Here is a 22,372-nt window from a genome sequence, read left to right as displayed (position 1 = left end):
CTTGAGCTTGGGCTTGTGCTTATGAGAGGACCAGGGGGAGGCAGAGCAATGATGTTGTTAGGATTAAATGACAACCAGACTTCTGTTATTTCTGGAAGGTATTTTTCCATGACTCAAAGAGTGGGAGGAGGGGGAAAGTTCCTTGCTGCTGAGATATTTGGCTCTTGGAGAAGGTCCGGAAGAGCTACCTTGGTAGTCAGAGGAAGGTTTGTATTTTCTCAATATTAACATGACTCAGAATCAACATGGAAAAAATTTAAGTATGCAAACTACAAGGAAGAAAATCAAAATTACCTGCTGTTTCTCCACCCAGAGAGACCCCTGATTAGTGACCTTTCTCCTAAACAGACATGCGCATATACCTTTTATTTTTTGCAACATTTGAATGATGTGAACATACAATTTTGCGTCTGGCTGTTTTGCCTGTCTGGGACGTGAGCAGCTGCCTGTGGCTATGGGGAGAAGAAAAGCTTACTCTCCTCTAGCGCTCTGTGTTGCAGCTGTGCACTGACTACTGGTTGTAGCATGAACAGATGAATACAGCACCAGGGGCTCCATCCAGGGCCCTGGGGTGGCCCCACACAGGGGCCTGAGCGGGCAGAGGTAGGGTGGAGAGTGGTGGGCCGATGGGGGCTCTCCAAGGTCTCCCTCCTCCCCAGGGCCTCCCACGCTGTGCAGCTCCAGCTCCTTGGAGCTGTCACCTCCAACATGTTATTTTCCCATCTCTCTAGATAGTCAGAACCACTGCCTGTTTAAGCCAGCAAAGGAGATGTCTCCTGCCATGCCAGGGCTGGGAAGCGGCGGAACTGAAGATTGCCTCTTACTCCCCAGCCAGTGGAGGTGCAGCGGGTCTGCCTTGGGATCAGGTGAAGTGTAATTGGAAGATGGTCTCTCCACATTCATGCTCTCCTCACCTGGGACTAGGAATAAGAAAGGCCCACAGCCTGCCCCACCTTGGAGCTGAGGCAGCCTCCATCCCATCGGGTCACCCCTGGTTTCTGCACTCTCCTCCGGCCACCTATGCAATCCAGAGGTGCAGAGGCCCCAGGCGAGGCGAGCCTGTCTTCATTCTTAGGTGGACAGGTGGCACATTTCTTTCTCTCCAGAGCCTCAGAACGTCTCACAGAGGCATGGCGTCATCTCTGTCTTAAAACTTCCCAGACAAGGGGATCAGCCTCTCTTCTAGGGGGAAGTCAGGTTGTCCTCACAGGTGAAAGGCCTTGGCCTTGGGCTGCTGACGAGCAGAGCCTGGGGCGTGTCAGTCCTCCCCTCCCAGCCTGATGAGCCCACACGGAAGCAAAGGAGGGAAGGAAGCTGGTTCCCCAGCTGTAGACTCAGCAATGTGCTCAGCCTCCTCTTTGGTCTTCGTGTACCTTTGGCGTAGACTTCGGAACTTCCTGAGAAGGCGGGAGTGAGCTGTGGGGAAAGGAACGACGTCTATTTCTGGAGTCGTTGCCAGCACTTGGGTCATGCAGGTCCTTCTCTGTGTCTCCTCCGACTGGAATACTCAACACGTCCTCTCAGCTGATAACAATATCTAACATTAATAAGTATAATGCTTCCCATATACGTGTGTGTGTGTGTGTATTACTTTTAAAAATGATTTGTTGTATATTTCATAAATGAAGTAAAATTTCATAATAATCCTGAAATAAAGGTCAGTGGGATACATCAAATGAACTTATTTAATCTATTTATACGGTTTGACATATGCGTAAATTAATAGAGCTAAAGAAAAGAATGGCAGGCATGGATCTCTTCAATAACTGTTGAAATCGTTCAGCACCATGCCAAAACATTGAACCCAAAGCCTTCAGTCCTAAAGTTTGTTATATGAGCTACAACGTTATCATGATGATCATTTTGAGGCTTGCACAAGGAGAACGCAGGTGTGCTGTGGTCATGTTATCAACAGGAAAAAAATCACTTGTGTGTGTGTGTTTGTGTGTGTGTGTGTCTGTGTGTGTGTGTGATAGAGTCTTGCTCTGTCGCCTAGGCTGGAGTGCAGTGTTGTGATCTTGGCTCACTGCAACCCTCTGCCTTCCGGCTTCAAATGATTCTCATACCTCAGACTCCCAAGTAGCTGGGATTACAGGCGTGCACCACCATGCTGGCTAATTTTTTTGTATTTTCAGTAGAGACAGGGTTTCGCCATGTTGGTCAGGCTGATCTTGAACTCCTGAGCTCAAGAGATCTGCCTGCCTCCATCTCCCAAAGTGCTGGGATTACAGGCATGAGCCATGGTGTCCGGCCCCAAGTTGTTCAATCATTTTTTAGCTCAGGGACAGACAAATATTTACTTTCCTACTCAAAATGCATGGTAAGGTTAATTGAGTTCATAAATATTATTGATGGGGTAATAAAGAGTTTACCAGATGCACAACTCAGACCACAGAGGGGTCTTCCATATGTAGCACAAGTGGCAAGAAAGGCAAATGGGGAAAGTTTACTATATCATAATACATTATATATGTATATGCTTGCTATGTATATTACATATGTAGTAAGTCTATATAGTGCTTGCTACATGATTACTACACTCTTTTATATATCTGCCTACTATATATATGCTTACTATATATTACATGTCTATGGTAAGCACTATGGTAGTTGTGTAGTAAGCACTATAATAATGTGTATATGTATGATAAACACTATATATATATATATATATATATATATATGGCACTATTGTAAGCACTTTGCAACTATTCATCTATTCAGTTATCAATTGTCACAACAGACTATGAGTGGGTTCCATTATGATTCCATTTTAAGATGAGGAAATGGAGGCCCTGTGCCAGCTAGTTACATTTGCTCCCACAGATCCACTTGGCATGCTCCCCACCTCTGGCATGCTCTTCACTCCAGGAGCCAGGTCTAGCTAGACCACACAGACAAGCTTCTGCGTTCTGCACTTTTGGTTGGGTTTAGCCAGTGAGGAGCCTCATCAGGAGAATGGAGGGAGAGAGGGGAGAGTGAGGACGTGCACCTGTTACCCTGGCTTCCTCCCTACAAGATGACGGTGACTGTCTGGGTTCCCTTACCTGAGGACATGACTGCTTTTAGAATAAGGCTCTGCAGTCTCTCTCTCCCTGTGTTCCTTCTAGCTCAGTGCTGGGGACAACTCTAACACTGCTGGCCCTGTGTCCCTGCACTGGCACCTGTTTTCCCCACGCTCCGCCCACATCTTTGAAATGATCGTTTTATAAATAGTCCCTCCAGTGACCCTAATTTGGTGTTCCATCTGTTTCCTACTGAAACTCTGACTGATATGGCCACTATGGGATTTAACTCATTTGCACGAGATCATCCAGCCAGCAAGGGACAGAGCTGGGGTCTGAACCCAGGCAGTCTGTCCTGGTGTCTGTGCTTCTAACTGCCGCCCGAACCTCTCTGTGGAAAGAGCACTGGTCAGGAACCAGGGTGCTGGTTTGTGCTCTTCTGCCAACTGGCCATGCAGCTTTGGGCAAATAATGAGATCTCGGTTTCTGTTTCTCAGGCATACAATGAGGTGGTTGCAGTTCCTTTTTGTTCTAACACATGGCTTCCCAAATTCCAGCTGTAAGTCAGTCTCTTGCAGCCCTGCATTTCCTAGGGCCTTTCTTTGCTATTAGTTGTCGCTGTGAAAGCACAAGTTACACTTAACTCCCTAAAACAACTGAGGACACAATTTGCAGGGGCAGTGTTGTACTAAATAAAGCTGTGCTCCATTGTGAAGGTGTTCCGCCTCAGGAAACTGCTCCTTTCTCATTCGAGTTCAAATGTGGTCCCAATTTGCTTGTCTTGTTTATTTATGTCCCTTCCCTCTGAACTCCATTTAATTAAATAACCAAAAAAAAAAAAAAAAAAAAAAAAAGCTGTATTCACTGTGAGTTGCCATCTTCATTCAGAAAAATGCTGAGCACACCAAAAGCCAGCAAAGTTCTTGTTTTTGCAACTCAGTGAAGCCTGCTTTCTTTTTCATGAGCACCAAATGACTGCATGCATGCCAACCATGGAAATTAGGATTTGGTTTTGGTTGGCAAAAACGATCATTGACCTGAATCAAATGTCAGTTTTACTCTAGGGGCAAGAATTTTGTGATTGAAGAATACTGTTCAGGGGTAGGTTCTGCCCATCAGTTCCCCCAGGGAGCTGGGCACAGTGGGTTGGAGCAAATAGAAAGAGTGAGGGAGGCTTGAATGGGACTAAAGGGGACACAGTTTTGGGGCACACCACATGGGAGATGGGGAACACAGCTTGGAGAGATCTTCTGGATGCAACCACCACACAGGAGGATAACTCACAAGTAATCCTGCGGCTGCCACCCCTAGCCTAACACCAAGGCAGAGGAAGGCTGAGAGACACAGGATTGATAGCATTTATTTAATGTGAAAAATGTTGGAGGGTCTTAGTGGACCACAAGTTCACGAAGTTGGTGATCCTTCAAGACAAAGAGGTCAAGGGTCCAAAAACTTAACGTTTTAATCCAAAGTTACAAAACTTGGGCAAAGCCACTTTCTTTCTGTAAAGTCCATGCTCATTCCTTTATACTGTAGGTTCCCAGACCTGGAGAATCGAAAATATGTGTAGATTCTCAGGCCCCATTCCTGACCTCCTGAATCAGAAAATTCACAAGGGTAGCTTAGGAATCAATATTTTTGCTTTGGAATGCATCAAAAGGATACGATGTTGGGATTAGCACCTAAATAACCAGGGAATGGGCGGAGTACATGGGGCCCCAGTGGAAACTAGAGTGGCCATTAGTTGATAAAGGCCAAAACTGAGTGATGAGCATATCAGGTTAATTTCACTATTTTCTCTACTTAATAGGCATCGCGGGAGGGACTGAGTAAAGTGTCTCTAAAAGGGACATCTTTTAGAGATGAGTGTTATCTTTTTCCCAAACAGTCAGCAGAGCTGTAGCCATCAAGCATTATGCAATGTGGGAAGCAAAGTGCTGGAAGAATCTCGAAAGGCTGAGTCTCCCCGCTGCACGCTGGCATCATCACCATAACCACTCTCTTCAAGAGGATCATCTGTTTGGGGCAGGATTTGCTCTTCTCCTGGGCTTATACTAAATAACCAGCAGAGGGAAACACACAAGAAAGTTTGGCACATTGGATGTTTTCTCAGGCTCAGCACAACCAGCTCCACCTGCTCAACGTCACACGAAGAGAGTCAACACTGCAGCACCGGACACAGGCAGGGGCCAGCCACCCTGGTGTTGGCAAGCAGCCCACGCAGGAGACAGAACTCCAGGTCAGCCTGGCAGTTCACATCATGTGCGGGGACAGCGGGTAGCAGTGGCAGCAGAGCGCACGAACACGCTGGCTTTGGGGAGATGCAGACCTAGCACCAAGTCTGATTTGGTCATTGCTGTGGGCAGGTTGTCAAATCTCTGGGATCCTCCGTTTTCTTATCTGTAAAATGAAAATAATAATACAGTTGAGCATCCCTACTCTGGAAATCCAAATCCAAAATGCTCCAAAATCCAAAACTTTTTGAGCATCAACATGACACTACCAGTGGAAAATTCCAACCTGGCTTCATGCGACAGCTTACAGTCACAACTTTGTTTCATGCACTAAAGTATTTAACATATTACATAAAATCAGTTTTGGGCTGTGTGCTGCATATGAGGTGTATACGAAACATAAATGAATTTCATGTTTAGACTTCAGTCCCATTCCCAAGATACCTCATTATGTATATGCAAATATTCCAAAATCTGAAAAAAATACAAAACACTCGTGGACCCAAGGATGTCAGACAAGGGATATTCCACCTGTAATACTGCTGAGGTCCTGGCTTGGGAGGATTTCTGGAGGTGGTGTGTGGGAAGCATTTAGCAGAGGGTCTCATGCATGAGGAATGGGAGTTATTCTTCTTATGGAATCTGCTCTCTGGCTCTCCAGCTTCCTTGGAGCAGAGGCTGCCCAGTCTCTGCCTGCAGCCCTGTCTTCCACTTCAATGTGCTCCAGCTTCAGTGTGCTCCAGCGGACTCTGGGGCCCAGAGCTGCATCTCTTTGCCTGAAGCCTTTCTCTGTAGCTACAGAAGGTCATTCTACTCCCAGGCAAGGCAGTCCAGGAGGAGAATTCATGACAGAAGCAGTCTTTGAATCCTGCACGGCAACACTGAAGCCTCTCCCACCCACAAGGTGTGTGTTTTCTGCAGGCTCCCAGCTCCCTGTGGCATTAGGCTCCCATTACCCACAGCCATGGCTGCTGTGATAACACACCCTGTAAAGACCGCATCCCCTTTCCTGTCTCATTTCACTACTCCCCTAATGATGTTTTCCTTCACCTCCCAAAGAAGCAACATGTGCTTGAGCCCTTTCCCAGGGATCGCTTCTGGGGGTAACTCAAACTAAGGCACTGCCCCCTACCCTCCATGTTCTCCTGATTTCTTCAGTATCTCAGGCTCCTCACTCAAGCTGACTTCAGATCTCATGTCTCCCTCCTCCTGTCCTTTTGGTGGTGGCCGCTGTGTGCCATGGCCAGATATCCAGTGGAGGCCCCTCATCACAGCTGTGGTGGATGTGAACTGCGTGCCCCTGCCTTAGGTGCAGCCTGAGTGGGGTCCCACCCCACAGTCTAAAGCCTCTGAGGTGCTCCCCTGCATTCCTGCAGGTAGGCTGTGTTTCTTGAAGAAATGCAGAATGTGCTTCTTTCCCTTAGCTCTGTCATCTGGATCCTAAAGCAGCCCACAAAGCAGTCACTTGGACCCATCCCAGACCAGCCCTACGGTCTCCTGTGGTGCCAGTTGGCTCAACAACACATCTTTATTTGCCCCATCCACCTCCCAAATAAATCACTGTGCTCAAATCTTTGCCTTGGGGTCTGCTTTGGGGGCTCCCCAAACTGAGACAGCTGGTGTTTGAAGCAGTCTTGGTAGCAGAGTTTCGTAGGATTCTGCTCTTGGATCTTTTGCTGCTCAGAGGGCAACAAGGCCCCAGTTCTTGGTGGTAAGTGGGTGGTGATGACCCCTTGGCATACATCATAACTGTTAAGAATGTCTTCACTTGGTGAATAAGCTACTGCAGCTCCACCCAGTAAGCAGCCGGCATGCCAGGGTGGATGCAGGTCTTTGGTATACTGCTCTCTGACACTGTGGCTAGGACTTCCCACCTACCACATTTCTGCCCTGCCAGTGGCTCCCAGTTAGGCTCCGGTGGGGTGGGGGGAGGGGGAATGGGAAGCTGGAGGAAAACTGGAGGCTAGACAAGAAAGAAGGGACATGCTCCTTCTCGCCTCCTCCCTTCGTCTGGTGTCAGGCTCATCCCAGCAATGATACACCACCTTTGCAGTTACAACACTTGGTTCCAGTAGCAACAATTGGTTCCAGTTAATGGCTTTGCCCAAACCAGCTTCATGGCACCCCTCAGGGATACAAGCACCAGTTAGCTGGTGCCCTCTACTTAGACAAAACTCTTTCCTGTGTGCACCCCCCCCCAGTACTGGGGTGATAGCTGCTTCCTGCCGTTACCACCTCTGTGATACCTCAGTGAGGGTGGCCAGCAGTCCTGGTCTGCCTGAGACTAAAGTTTTTCCCAGAGCACAGTGCTTTAAGTGCTAAAACTAGAACAGTCCTGGGCAAACTGGGATGGTTGTTCACCCTATCTCAATGTGCCCATTTAGACCTGTCTGGTTCCTCAATTCTTGGTATTAAATTCTCTCTGTAAAAATAACTGATGTATTTTAAAACTCCTGTCTGGAGCCTGGTTGATACAGGAAGAAGTGCAGGTGCTAGAGGATGCACCAGCTTGTGCAATAATATCACTAGCATTTGAGAGCTATGGTGGTGACAACACATACAAGTGCGGTGGAGATGACTGAGGATTGTTAGGTGCATCAATGCCCCGAAGGGGGAAAATAGCCCAGCATGAGTCAACTAACAATCAAAGAAAGCACAAAATTAGAAGCCAGAAAACCTCTATGGCAGCATGTAACACCTACAGCCAGTCCTAATGCACTGCCAAGAGAGTGCTTTACAGCTTGCAAACAATGATGACCTTCTGTTAATGCCAGAACTGCCTTGGCAGCAGAAAGGGTAGAATGTCTAGCAAGGTAAGCATACAAAAATAGATTTATTATGTAAGACCAGAGAATCTACCAATTAACCAGGCTCTGTAACTGTATGGCACAGCCTGCCGAAAATTAAGCTTATGATCTGATAAAAGAATAGCAAAGTCTGAATTTATGGCTCCAGCAAATGTTCTATGCCAAAGTCAAGCAGCTGATAAGGAGGAGGGGACCTGAGGACCTGAAATGAGGACTTTCAGGTAGATATGCTTCAGAACCTTCAATCCTCAGATTCCCTGGAACTCTCTGGGCTTGTAGAAGTGGCCCACTTCCCTTGTAGAGAGAAAAGCCTTCCCTTATCCCAAGACCACACAAAGTCCTCACTCAAGGCAGAGGCTTTCTGAGATGATGAGTGCCCTTCTCAAGATTTCCTCCATCAGCCCTCACAGCTTCTAGACCAGGGGTCAGCAGACTTCTTTTGTAAAGAGACAGCAAAAAAATTAGGCTTTGTGGTTTGTACAGTGTTTGCCATAATGATTCAACGCTTCCAGTGTATCACAAAGGCAGCATAGACAATATGTAAATGAATGGGTCTTTCGATAAAACTTTATTTACAAAAACAGACAATATTTGACACATGGGCCATAGTTTGCCAATCCCTGTTTAGGCCAATAATTGGTACATACCTCAGAATGTTAGATGAGAGAAGTACTGTCATTGTTTCAGAAAGGGATGTAGCATCTAGCTAATATGTACCAACATGACCCTGGAAGACATGTTTGGGGCTGCATTTTGAGTATGCTGGACTGAAGGAGAGTTTATGGATATGTGGGCTATCTCCTGTGGCTCAGGATGCAGTATCCTGGCAAGAACACCTAAAACCAGTTCTGATGCACTGCCAAGATAGTGCCTTACAGCTTGCAAGCAATAATGACCTCTTGTTAATGCCAGGGCTGCCTTGGCAGCAGAAAGGGTAGAATGTCTAGCGAGGTAGGCATACAAAAATAGATTTATCGTGTAAGACCAGAGAATCTGCCAATTAACCAGGCTCTGGGAGAGCCCAGAGGGTTTGCTCTCCATTAGCAATATAAGGAATATGTCAGTTAGGGGGCCATCAACATTGTTGAGAAACTTCTGGTGATTGACCTTTCTAGGCTGCTATGGGTCTGGGCTCCCTCTTAGTGTCATTGGGTATGATGGGATTCAAGAACAGCACAGCACAGTTGGCAGCACTTACCCATCAAAGGCAAAGTAGACAAATGATTGTAACAGCAGCAAAGTTAGAAGGACAATCTGGGCTCTTATCTGCAGGAATCAGGGAGTAGCAACTAATAGACTGTGGTGTTCCTAGCAGTGAGACTGGAACATATTGTTTGAACTATGTAACTAAAGATCAAAAGCTGATGAGCAGAAGACTGATGTCAGCTGTTGCAATGAAAAATCTTGATCTTTTGCCCAGTTTCCAGACCTAAGCCACATGTTAGACCCAGAGGCTGTATTGAAAGGGAGGCTGGGTACCCCTGAGAAATGACCTTGTATTGCCACATTAAGCATACACAGTAGTGATACCCCCTATCTATTACCAAAAAGATCTATGGGCATTTCTCCTGAGGACTCAGATCTTTGAAGAGCTGTGGACACAAGATCTGAGCTGAAGCTGATACCATGGGACTAGTGCCATCACAACACCCTCTGTTGATGTGAGGAAAGTCCTGGCTTCAAATCTGTCTCCTAGTGAGGCCAATGGACCTATGCCCTAGCTGCTATTCACTTTCCTGGTCTCTGAGTTCATAATCAAAATAGACATACTTAACAGTGGGAGAACCTGTTATAAAATAAGAGCCATGATGCTATGAAATGCCTAGTGGATGTTTTAAAAAATTCCTCACCCCAGCCAAGATAGAAAATGAGAAATACTGTCTCTTTCTGGATTAAAATGCCACCCTCCAAGGCTCAAGGAAGGCAGACATTATGATGGTCCCCATCATATCCCTAAATAATTTACTAGTCCCATCACGCAAAAATGAGATGGCGCATTGCAGATGAAGATGGACTACTGACAAATTAACCAAGTGGTAGCCACAATTACAAGTGCTGGAATAGATCAACACAACGTCTATCACTAAGTATAATAATCTGCCAGATGCATTCTCTCTCTCTCTCTCTCTCTCTCTTTGAGATAAGAGTATCACTCTGTAGCCCAGGCTGAAGTGCACTAGCATGATCTTGGTTCACTGCAACCTCTGCCTCCTGGGTTCAAGCAATTCTTGTGCCTCAGCCACCAGAGTAGCTGGGATTACAGGCACGTGCCACCATGTCTGGCTGATTTTTGTATTTTTAATAGAGATGGGGTTTCATCATGTTGGCCAGATTGGTCTCGAACTCCTGACCTCAGATGATCTACCCACCTCGGCCTCCCAACGTGCTGGGATTACAGGCATGAGCCACCAGGCCCAGCCATAGCAGATGCATTATCTTAAATTTCTATTAGGAGAGAGGATCAGAAGCAACTTGCCTTTACTAGGAATAGAAAACAACATACATTCACAGCATTGGCCTAGAGCTCTGTGAATTTCCTATTGTTTGTCAAAGTATAATTCAAAGGAGTTTGGTTGTCTAGATATTCTGCAGAACATTCTGTTAGTCCACCATATTGAGGACATCATGGTAAGCAAACCCAGTTAACAGGAAATTTAAGTATTCTGAATACCCTGGTAGGATTTATATGCATCAGAGCATAGGAGATACACTCTAAAATCTTCAGGGACCTGCTACTGTGGCAGTTGTTAGAGGGCCAGTGATTTGGGGCATTTCAGGATAGCCCCTCCAAGCTGTAAGACAAAGGCATAACACTTATTAGAACACTTCAGATTTTGAAGATAGCATATACCACACTGAGAAATACTATTCCAACTCATTTACTGGCTTCCAGTTTTGAATGGAACCCAGAGAATCTAAAACCTTTCCCTCCTCAGTGAATCGACACCTTTATCATCATGTAATGTTACTCTTGATCCCTCATATTAATTCTTTGTTCCAGAGTCTACTTTGTCTGATACTAACAAAGGTACTCCAATATTCTTTTGATTGGTGATTTCATAATATATCATTTTCCATGCTTTTACTTTTAAATTTTTTCTTTATATTAAAAGTATATTTCTTGTAAACAGCATAGTTTTTTTTTAAAAAAATTCAATATGACAATCTCTGCCTTTTAATTCGTGTGTTTAGACCATTTACATGTGATATATGTATGACATGGTTTGTATCAGTACAGATATTTATAATGGTAGATTTAAATCTACCACTTTGCTAGTTGCTTTCTATTAAACTCACACGCTTTTCATGGTCTTTTTCTTCTTTTTCTACCTGCTTTTCAGATTGAGCATTCTATGTTTTCATTTTAGCTCTATACTCAGTTTATTAGTTATACCATTCTTTTTATTTTTAGTTGCTTTAGAGTTTACTGTGTACATATTTGATTTATTACAGTCTAACTTCAAACATTATGCCATTTCACAAAGTTCTTGTAAAGCAAGAACTTTACAAAGTATACTCCCATATGTTTTATTATTGTTGTCTTAAACTCTAGAGTAGAGTACTTTGTGAGCCTTTTTGCTTTAGGCCAGTGATAGGCACACTGATTTGTGATTGTGCCTATTCCTGCCTGCCACTGGTTATTGTAAATAAAGTTTTATTGGAATATAGCCATTTGCTTACATGGCAGCCTTCAGGCTACAATGGCAGAGTTGAATGGTTGCACTAGAGACCACGGGCCCACAAAGCCTAAGATATCTGCTATGTGGTCCTCTGTAGAAAGAAAGTTTATTAATCCCTGCAAATAGTCAACTATTTTTAAGGTAATTAATAATAGGCAAAAATGACCCTTATATTCACCATTTCTGAAGTTCATTTCTTTGTGTAGATCTAAGTTTCTGATTGGCATCATACTCCTGTCTGAAAAACTTCCTTTAATATTTCTCACAGGCTGGGCGCGGTGGCTCACACCTGTAATCTCAGCACTTTGGGAGGCCGAGACGGGTGGATCACGAGGTCAGGAGATCGAGACCATCCTGGCTAACACAGTGAAACCCCGTCTGTACTAAAAATACAAAAAATTAGCCGAGTGCGGTGGTGGGCACCTGTAGTCCCAGCTACACAGGAGGCTGAGGCAGGAGAATGGCGTGAACCCGGGAGGTGGAGCTTGCAGTGAGCGGAGATTGCGCCACTGCACTCCAGCCTGGGCGACAGAGTGAGACTCCATCTCAAAAAAAAAAAAAAAATATATATATATATATATATATATACACACACACACACACACATATATCTTACAGATGAGGGCTGCCAACAATGAGTTCTCTAAGCATTTATTTGCCTGAAAAAGTCTTTATTTCACCTCCATTTAAAAATGTATATTTGTTAGGTGTGGAAATCTCTACTAACAGAAAATGTCTATCAAGACTTTAAAAGCCTTCCCTTGCCTTCTGGTTTCCACTGTTTCTGGCGTCTTCCAATCAACTGGCATTTTAGCTGACTTTGCCTTACCTGCTTGTAAGGTGTCTGTGCTGGTCTCCCCTGCTCTGACACTGATGAGCCTGCCCTCATGCTTCCTGTCTTTGGAGGGGCTTGTCCTTCTTTGGAATTCTAGTTGCTTAGTTGCCCTGTGAGGTCAGTCCTCTGATGAGTTCAAGGAACGTTATTATTTTCTATTTTATTTGTCATATTCTTATTGTTAGGGTAGAGGTGATACACTTTCTAACTCTCTACATAGACATGGAAATCAATCTAAGATTTTTAAGAAAATAATTTAAGGCAGTGTTAAACAGTTTGGTCCCAATACAAACTGAGTTATTTAACTCATTCAAACATTTAAAATAGGATTTATAAATTTAATATATTTTATTTTCTTGTTTAGTTACTTCAATTGCCTGATGGCTAAACCAAACCTTTCCAGATTTCTTAGGTAATTTTCATAAAGTTAATGGATTACAATTATAAACAATGAATCCAGGTCTTTCTGAATGTTCCCATACTATTCATAAACTTAATTTCAAATTAAAAATCATGAGTTTAAATCACTTAATTTTAATATGAACCACAAAGTTGGTCTATTACTTGTATAGCCCCAAATTTCTTAAGTACTTCAAGAACATAGATACCAGAAATGAATAAAATACTTATGTCAAGAATTGTAGAGCCTGAGAGTTCACTCTGCTTTCCAACTAACAAGTTTCATTGATGCTGGCAAAAGACACGAGATCCTGGATCAGAGACAAAGAACTTTGTTGCCTCAATAGTAGTAGACAGAGTATCAGTATTTACACCAGTTCCTCAAGTCCCAGTTCTCATAAGGTGATATGAAGAGCCCAGGGACATCTTTACACACAATGGGTTACAGGAGAGGAACCCCGAACTTAGAGATCTGGAATCTTTTATAATAGGCAGTAAGTCCACTTGACCTTTGCATTGGAGGCAGATGTTATCTTTATTATATCAGACAACAAACCAAACTGCCCTTTGTTCTTGAAGGGCACCATCTCTGTCTTCCAAAGCTGCTCAGAAAAACACCCTCTGCTCACAAGATGTGCAGAAATATGAGAGACCCATGGAAAATTGTGTCTCAACACCATAACCACGAAATAATGTTACTATGAGTTGATTCCTCTTAAGTATTCTAAATTCTAATCCAGTGTTTGAAAGGTGTTCTCCTACTAAGAAAACGGTTGGCATTTCAAACAACTTTTGGATTATCTTCTCACACAACTTTTGTGGTTGTCCGTCCTAGCTGAGGAGTTTTTAAGACCAGTGGATTTCTGGCTGGAATTTTGTCTTGCTTCTTGTTAGTAACCTTGACTGCCAGGCTGATCCAGTTTTACAGTCACTCTGCTAACATTCTCCAAACAGGGTGTTCTTCCTGCCTGTGTCACCTAATCTTAATGTTATACAGGATCTCATTCTGCGGATCTCCAGCTTGGCTGCCACACTCTGTGATTGGGTTCGGCACAGCTATTTACTTCTTTCTTCTATTTCAAGTTCTTTTCACACCATCCCTATCTTTTAGACCACAAACCTCGCAGTTATGTCTAACTTTACAGGCTCAACTGTTAAGAATATTTGATTCGATTCTTTCGTGGGATAAAAGAGGGTATCTTCTCACTTAATTCTCTCTTTCAGTTCTAGAAAGTGCTAAGTATACCAATTTGGCTGAGGGAAAGAGGAAATTCTTCCTGTGAAGGTCTCTGTCTCAGAGACATAACCATTATGGCAGCATCCCAGGTGCTGTGGCTGGGAGTTGGGTGATTCTGTCCACTCCGGAAGAACTATGGGCCCCTGGAAGGTGCTTCTCCTCAGCCTGCTGTGCACATCAGCGGCAGCCCCACCCCCACCCCAGGAGGACCACCTGCCATGGAGGCTGAGTCCAGCCAGGAGTCCAACCAGCTCCTGGATGTTTACCTTTACAGCACCAAGGCAGCTCCTAGGGAGAGGCAAGCTCTGACTCCACCCAGACCCATTCCCCAGGTTCCTCCTTCTTCCCTCCAGCGGATCATTAATCTCCCAGGACACACGCTGCACGCTAATTGCGCTCGTAATGGGCAATGAGTCAGAGAGAAGGGTCACCACTGTGGTGACATGGAGCTACCTTTTTATAGGCACATGGTTTTAATGGGAATGTGAGAAGGAATCACTGCCCTAAGGCAGCCTCTGGTTTGACTAGCTTGAAACAACCAAGGCTTCTCCCCATTTCAAATTGTAAATTAATTATAGCCTAAGCTTAGTATCTCAGTCAGCCTTCATTATCCATTCAGTTTGAAGGCCATTACGGACCACAGAGCATCCGGCTCCACCAGACAGCGGCACATCTGTACTCTCAACTCACGGAGTAAAACTTGAGCTGCTATCTCATTTCCCTCAGTTAATAGCAAAATAAAGAGTGCCCCGGGGGAAGGAGACCTGTCAATGGTAAGATAGGCTCACATCCGGGCTGGCAGGGTCTTACTTTCCTCACAGAGCTACAGGAGGAAGGGGCGCCCTCACTGGGAGCTTTATTGGGGACTGCAGCTGAGCCTGAGCTCCAGGGCAATGTGGAGCAGTTCTGAGAAGTTGTCTCAGCTTCACAATTACTTCTTTGCCAGAATGCACAGAAAACTGGGGTGCTCTTATTTCTGCTTTATGAGACGCCTTGTTGTGAAAAGGGTCTGGGATTCCAGGGATTGGAAAGCAAGTATTGTTGATGGGAACCAAGAGATTTGAGCTGTAGTCCTGTCCCCACTGCTCACTGACACCATCCTTGGATGAGTCACTCAATCTGTTAGTTTACTAATTCCTCAGAGGATGTAATTCTTCCTGCCTTGCCTATATCTCAGGGTTGTTGTTGGAGTCTAATTAAATAATAGGTTAGTAAATAAGAATGCACTCTGTGAAGTACTGTCTTCCTTATTCTAAGCTGGAGTCCAGAGAGTTGGTTCCGTTTTTAGGACAGGACAGAGCTGGCTTGCTCAGGGATTGAGAACAAAGCTACCTGGGTTCTTGGTCTGAAACTATATTCAAGAGCTAGAAAGACTGGTCATGGCTTTCCACCTATGGAACCTATGTTGTCTTAGAAGTGGAAGAAAAGGGGAGGGGAGTCTTCTCTGCCTAGCTGTGAGAGCATAGGTAAGCCACCTAAGTAAGCGAGTTTACCAAGGAAGAGAGTGCAGTGAGAAAGAGAAGACAGCAAACTTGGGAGCAGGAAAGAAGAGAGATGGAAGCAAAGGACTGAAAGATAAGGGGCATCCAAGACTACATGGGGTTGGCTGTGTCCTCAAGCTGTGTCTGGAATCTCAATGCTTCTCACCTCTGCTGCCACCTTGCATAGCCATCGTCTGCAGAGGCTCCTGAGGGCTGTCCTGGCTCTCATCCCCAACATGTCCTACCATTTGTTTTTGACACAGAAGTCAGAGCAAGCAGCATTTAGATAGCCCAGCTCCTCTTAGAGCCCTCAGTAGCTCCTTATTCTACTCAGGGTAAAAGTCAAAGTATTGACAGAAGCCTGTGAGGTCATCCTCTCAGGACTTACCTTTTGCCACTCTCTCCCCTGTCACCCACCCAGTCATATGAGCTTCCAGGTTGATACAGGCTGTTCTAGGCTGTTCCAGGCTGCTCCAGTTTGCTGCGGGCCATTCCAGGCTGCTTCAGGCTAGTCTAGGCTGTTCCAGGTTGTTCTAGACTGTTCCAGGCTTTTCTAGGCTGTTCCAGGCTGCTCCAGGCTGTTCTAGGTTGTTCTAGGCTGCTCCAGGCTGTTCTAGGTTGCTCCAGGTTGTTATAAGCTGTTCCAGGCTGCTTCAGGCTCTCCTAGGCTGCTCCAGCCTCTTCTAGACTGTTCAGATTGTTCTAGGCTGTTCCATGCTGTTTTTAAGCTGCTCCTCAGTCAGTACCTTAGTCGGCAAACCAACTTTGCTTTTTCCCCCAAACCTCTGGTGATTCCCCAGGAATCATTCACATCTTTGCTCTGATGTCATTTTCACAATGAGTCTTCCCATGAAGACCACTGCAAACTCCCCAGCTCTCTACCTACCTATCAATTCCTCTTATTTGTCTTTCCCATAGCACTTAACACCATCTACAATGCCATAGCTTTTATTCATTTATTACATTTATTGTTTATTTTCTGTCAGATTCCTCCCCTCCTTACCCCTCCCAGCCCCTCACTCCCCCACCCTCACCCCTAGAATGGAAATTTTGTGAGGGCGGTGTTTTTTTTCTATCTGTTTCTTTTCACTGATGTATCCCAGGGACCCAGAACACTGCCAGGCACATGTTAAGTATTTAATAAATATTTGTGGAGAGTGAATAATTTTGTGGAAGGTAAGGGTGGAGACTGTCTCAAGAAAGAGATGGAATTTAACAGTGTCCACACTTCCAAATGCTTCAGAGAGATCAAGGTGAGAGCTGAGATTAGATGGCCAACGTGCACCTTAAAAACTGCAATATCAGTAGCATATTTGGATGGAACAGATTGTGGGGATGATGAGGCGAATAAATGGAAAAATGAATAAATGCAAGTGCAGGCAAGATAAATGTTGACAACTCATCTAGGAAATGCAAGAGCGAAGGACTGTGAGTAATTTGAATGCTAACGTCTCCAAGGAGGGGGGTGTTACTTATCCAGCCTTGATCTAGCAATGATTTAGGGAGCACTGTCTTACAGGCCACAGCCCAGGGATGTCACCTAAGGTTTTTCTAGGTTAGCAAGGAACACAGGCTTGGAACTCTTCATCACAACACATACTGTGCTATAAATGGTATACTGTAGTAGAGCCATATTCATATTTATATTAAATGTTTTTAGGACATAGACCTCTTTAAGAACCTGATAAAGCGATCCGTTGTTTTCTCCTCAGATAAAAACATACAGGTGCTCATATACTAAATTCCACACAACATTTTAGGAATTCACAGATCCTTGAGGCCAGCAGGTGGATCCCTGGGGCTCTCTGTGGAAGAGATTTTCAAAAAAGTATTGGAAGAGGCAAATAAGTAGCAGGTCTGTCCTGGGGGAAGGAGGAAGCCTCTGGAGAAGGGGGCGGCTGAGCTGGGACTTGGAGGACAAGCAGAACTTGCTTTCTCGACTCCCGCGTGGGCAGAGCATGGCATAGCCCGCTGAGCCCATGGGCAGGACCTGGGGGATGCGAGCTGTTGAGTCTTAACTGACCACCGTCCCTGAGTTTGCCCTTTCACTGATGGCTTCAGGCTGAGAGTGGACTGGGCTCCCTGAGATGGTGTGGATAAGTGACCTGAAGAGGGCTGGGCTCCAGCCAGCATCGCTGAAGAGCAATCGCCATGGAAGTAAATGGTTTTCATAATCTAACCAGATCTCTCAACAAGAAAGAGCCCTGGGTAGGACCAAGGTAGAGGTGTCTCTCCATGGGAGGGGTCCCTGCTGTGTGACCACATCTGTTTTGATTTAGCTCTCAGGCCATGTATTTATTTAACAGATGTGGCCTTTCAGTGGGTTCGCATTTTACTCCCCAGGCAGTCACTGATTCAGAGAGGCTCAGCTGACTCTCTGTGTTTGTTTGGCTTTGAGGAATGGAAAACGTGGTTCTTTGTAACATCTCTCCCCTCAGCAGGTGGTCTGGGGGTGGAGGCAGGAGTGGCCACCGCCTCACAAATAGCTGCTGGTCTTTCCCCACCTCTGTTCCTCTTTCTCAATACTCCACTGACAGCCACAGTCCCCTGAGGAGGAGTGAGAAGTTAGAACAATTGAGTTTCTCTGCTCCAGGCCTGTCGGCATCCAATAAGCCAACAACTCAACAACTCCACAACTCCGCCTGGCTCTACTTCAGCAGCTGCAAAAGGAGCTGCTGGCAGCGAGGACTACTGGGGCAGAGCTACTCAAGTGAAAGATTTAAATCCGCTGGCAGATACCACTTTCTCCTTTCAGCAAGCAAATTCTGTGTGTGTGCACATGTGCCCATACTCTCCTTATAATTTGACTTCTGATCTTCCTATTTTAAATAAGAAGATTCAGGAGTTTTCTCATATGTGACATTAAAAAATAAATGACCACAGAAATCATACCCACATTCCCTTTGCACTTTACAATTTTTAAAGTACTTTTATAACTGTGACTTCACAATGGCCCTGTAAAACAGCAAGGCTGGCATTATAATTACCCAATTTTAGAGATAAGCAAACTGAGATTCCTGGATGTAATTTGTCACTATAATATGACTTATAAAAACCCAACATATACTATTCTGAAGCTATTCTCATGTAATCTAAGTCATGCAGTTTGAGGAAAGGGTTCATCTTTGCCTATCCAGTTGAGGTGCTTCATCTTCAAAATCAGAAAGTTCCTTACTATAGAAACTGTCATTGATTTTCAACTGTTCTGAAATAGAAGCTGAGGTCAAACTGCATCCCCAGATTAATCAAGTAAAGAATATTAGTAGCTAATATTTATTTTGAACTTCTACTATATGTTAGATACTAGTTAATTAACATACTCATTTGATCCTATATATATATATGTTTTACTAATGAAAGAAAGCTACAAAAAGTTTAAGTAATTTGCATAAGGACAGGCAGAATCCATATTTAAACCCAAGGAGTTTGAATTCAGAATCCAAGAGAGCTAAGTAGTTGGGTTGATAAGACAAACCAATAATTCAGAATGGTAGGACTAAGAATAATCTATCCTGTACTTAGGGGCCAGGCGTGGTGGCTATCATCTATAATCTGAGGCTGAGGCTTGAGGATGACTTGAAGCCAGGAGTTTGCCATCAGCTTAGGCAAAGACAGCGAGACTCCATTTCAGCAAAAAAATTAAAAAATTAGCCAGGCATGGTGGCATGTGCCTGTCGTCTCAGCTACTTAGGTGGCTGAGGCAGGAGGATTGCTTGAGCCCAAGAGTTCAAGGCTGCAGTAAGCTGCGATTGTGCCACCGCACTCCAGCGTGGGTGACCGTGCAAGACCCTCTCTTTTAAAAAAAAATCTGTTCTATTCAAGTCTTGCAGATTAATAAAAGGTTTGATTCCCACAAAGTTAAAACAATTTTAAATCTGGATATACCAAATAGCTTCAAAGTGTACAAAGTAAAATTTGACTGAACTAACCACAAGACAATAGACAAATTCACAATTATAATGGAAGATTTTCATTCAGCTCTCTCAGTGATTGGTAGAAAAAAAGATTAGTAAAGAGATAGAAGTGGCCAAAACAAGGAATAAACTTAACCAAATTAATATGTGTATATGTGTACACACATAAAGCAGTCTCCTCAATAACAACTCTTCAAAATACAAAAATTTATACCATGTGCTAGATTTTTCATAGTAAGCGTGAACAAATTTTAAAGGACTGAAATAATACAGGGTATGTTCTTTGATGACGAGCTAATTAAGCTATAAATAAATAACAGAAAAGATAAATAGAAAATTCTCATTAGTTTGGAAATAAATAAATATACTTCTAAATATTCTATGCGTCAAAGAAGAAATCACAATGGAAATATGTGAATTGGATGACATTACAGATAGAAGCTTATGAAATGTACTTAAATCATGCATGGAAGGAAACAGTAGGTATAAATGCATATATTATAAAAGATAATGTTGAAAATTAATAAGCTGATATCACCAGAAGTTATAACATAAACAGCAAATTAAATCCAAGGAAATTAGAAAAATCGAATATTTAGATGAGAGCAAAAATTAAAAACACAAAATATATGTATAAAATAGAGAAAGTCACCAAAGCTAAGAGGTGGGTCTTTGAAAAGCCTAATAAAATTGAATAAGTTAAAAAAAAACCTTAAATAACCAATATCAAAAATGAAAAAGGCAACATTACTGCTGATTATTAAAAATTAAAAGATAACATTAGAATATTATGAACAGTTTTATGCCAAAGTTAAAAATTTAGAGGAAATGAACAAATTAATTAAAAATAAAACTTACCAAAGATGAAGAAGACAATTTTAATGTTCCCGTATCTACTAAAGAAATTGATTTTTTGAATGCAAAACCTTCCACCTTCCCTAGGAGATCTATTTCTATTCAGTCTGTAGAAAGCCACAAGAGAATGTCACTCCTACCATAACAGTGAGAAAAAGGCAGATCATCTGCAAAATGATAACTTTTTGAGCCCACCAAAGAGCTGAGTTTTTTCAGGAAAACAGGTAGAATGAATTCCAAAGAGTGTTGAGCCCCTTTAAGGAGAGATAGTTCAAACAAACTGTTTCACTTTCAGCGGAGTCCAAAAGCTGTCATCAGTGGATAAGAAGAAAGCAGAAACTTTTAACAAATTCATAAAGGCCAAGTGTAGACTATCATGACAGTGCAGAATAATCTGGAGTTCCACACTCAAGGGGAAGTCTGTACTCAAGCTCTTATCCATGAATCTCCACTGGATACACACAAGAAATATAGGGGGCAGGGCAGAAAACTAGAGACAGCCACACTTAGTGGTGCAGGCATGCCAGAAGTAATCAGCTGCTACTGGGGGACAGAAGCAAAACCCTGTCAATTTCCCAGACTCTTGTCTGGTAAGAGGTATAAGCCTTAAGTTTCTAGAAGAGGAAACCCTCCCATTTCCGGCAGAGATTCACCGCTTGTCGGGGAGGGGTAGAAGCACACCTATCTGCCTCTGGAGGAACAGTAGAAAACTCTCGGAGCACTTGGTCCGAAAGACCCAACCAGATGCAAGGCACAGTTTGGCTGTCCTGAGGTGGGGTAGGTAGAATGGTAATAATGAGACACTTCCACTCCCAAGGTGGTCCAAATGCACGGGGCCTGCTAAAGACAGAAGCTGGATGAGGAGAATCAAGAGTACCCCCTGCCTCCACCATGAGCCTCATACCAAGTAACACACAAGGTCAGTCTACTACTGGGGAAGAAGCAAGAAAAAGACCCTTCTGTGGTCACTGAAAGCTAAGAGAGGAACAGGAACATTTGGAAAAATCCACTAGCACCATAGATACCATAATATGAAGAAAACCACCAGCTCTCCACTGGAGGAGACAGAAGTCTGGATGCCCCTAAGGTGACTAGACAGCAACAACCTAGCTGAACAACTGACTAGATTAACACACACACACACACACACACACACACACACACACACACACGCTGATGGACTGACAGGAAAAGAAGTGACCCATTTTCACGCATAAATATTATTTATCTTTGTTTCTACTCTTAATAAAATATTCTTCGTTTGATGAAAAGTTATAAAACATACAAAAGCTAAACAAATGAGCAAATCAAAAGACTTTATTGTTAAGAGATAAATCAATCAACAGAAACAGACTAAGAAATGACCCAGATGTTAAAGAATTATCAGATACGACTTTGTAATAGCTATAATTGATAAATTAAAAGATCTGTTGGGAAAGGTGGACAACTTGCATGAACAGATGGAGAATTTTAGCAGACAGGTGGAAATGATTTTTAAAAAAATCAAATGGAAATGCTAGAAATGTTTAAAAGAAACTCATGATATCAAAGATGAATTCCTTCTACAGACTTAAAAGGAAGCTGGACATCATGTTGAGGAAAGAACCATGAACTTGAAGATAGGTCAATGATTAAAACAGGACAGAAAGAAAAAAAAAGAATTAAAAAACCCAGAACAGTAAGAGCTGTGAGACAGTTATCAAATGGAATAAAAATAAGTCATTAGAATTCTAGAAGGAGAGGAGATAGAGAAACAGATATAAGAAGTAGTTGAAGAGATAATGACCGAGAATTTTTAAACACTAATAAAAAATGACAAAGCAAAGATATACAAAATTCAAAGCGTCTCAAGGAGGATGTCACACATGCACACACATATACACAGTATAGTCAAACTTCTGAAAACCAAAGATATAGGGAAAATC

The 22,372-nt window shown here is 43.5% G+C and overlaps 1 long non-coding RNA gene across 1 annotated transcript; it reads right to left on the bottom strand.

Annotated features, from left to right (window-relative positions):
* Nucleotides 1–5,089: 5,089 nt before the first annotated feature.
* LOC106994983 (uncharacterized) lies at nt 5,090–12,626 on the bottom strand. The gene is made up of 3 exons (XR_013410900.1): nt 12,556–12,626; nt 5,771–6,049; nt 5,090–5,405 (listed from the first exon to the last, which is right to left on the bottom strand). It is a non-coding gene; the product is annotated as an uncharacterized LOC106994983 (long non-coding RNA).
* Nucleotides 12,627–22,372: the final 9,746 nt, after the last annotated feature.

The sequence above is a fragment of the Macaca mulatta genome, chromosome 1 (genome assembly GCF_049350105.2).
Source record: "Macaca mulatta isolate MMU2019108-1 chromosome 1, T2T-MMU8v2.0, whole genome shotgun sequence".
NCBI lineage: Eukaryota > Metazoa > Chordata > Mammalia > Primates > Cercopithecidae > Macaca > Macaca mulatta.
The sequence above is the reverse complement of the archived record's forward strand: the minus strand, read 5'-3'. Positions and strand labels throughout refer to the sequence as shown.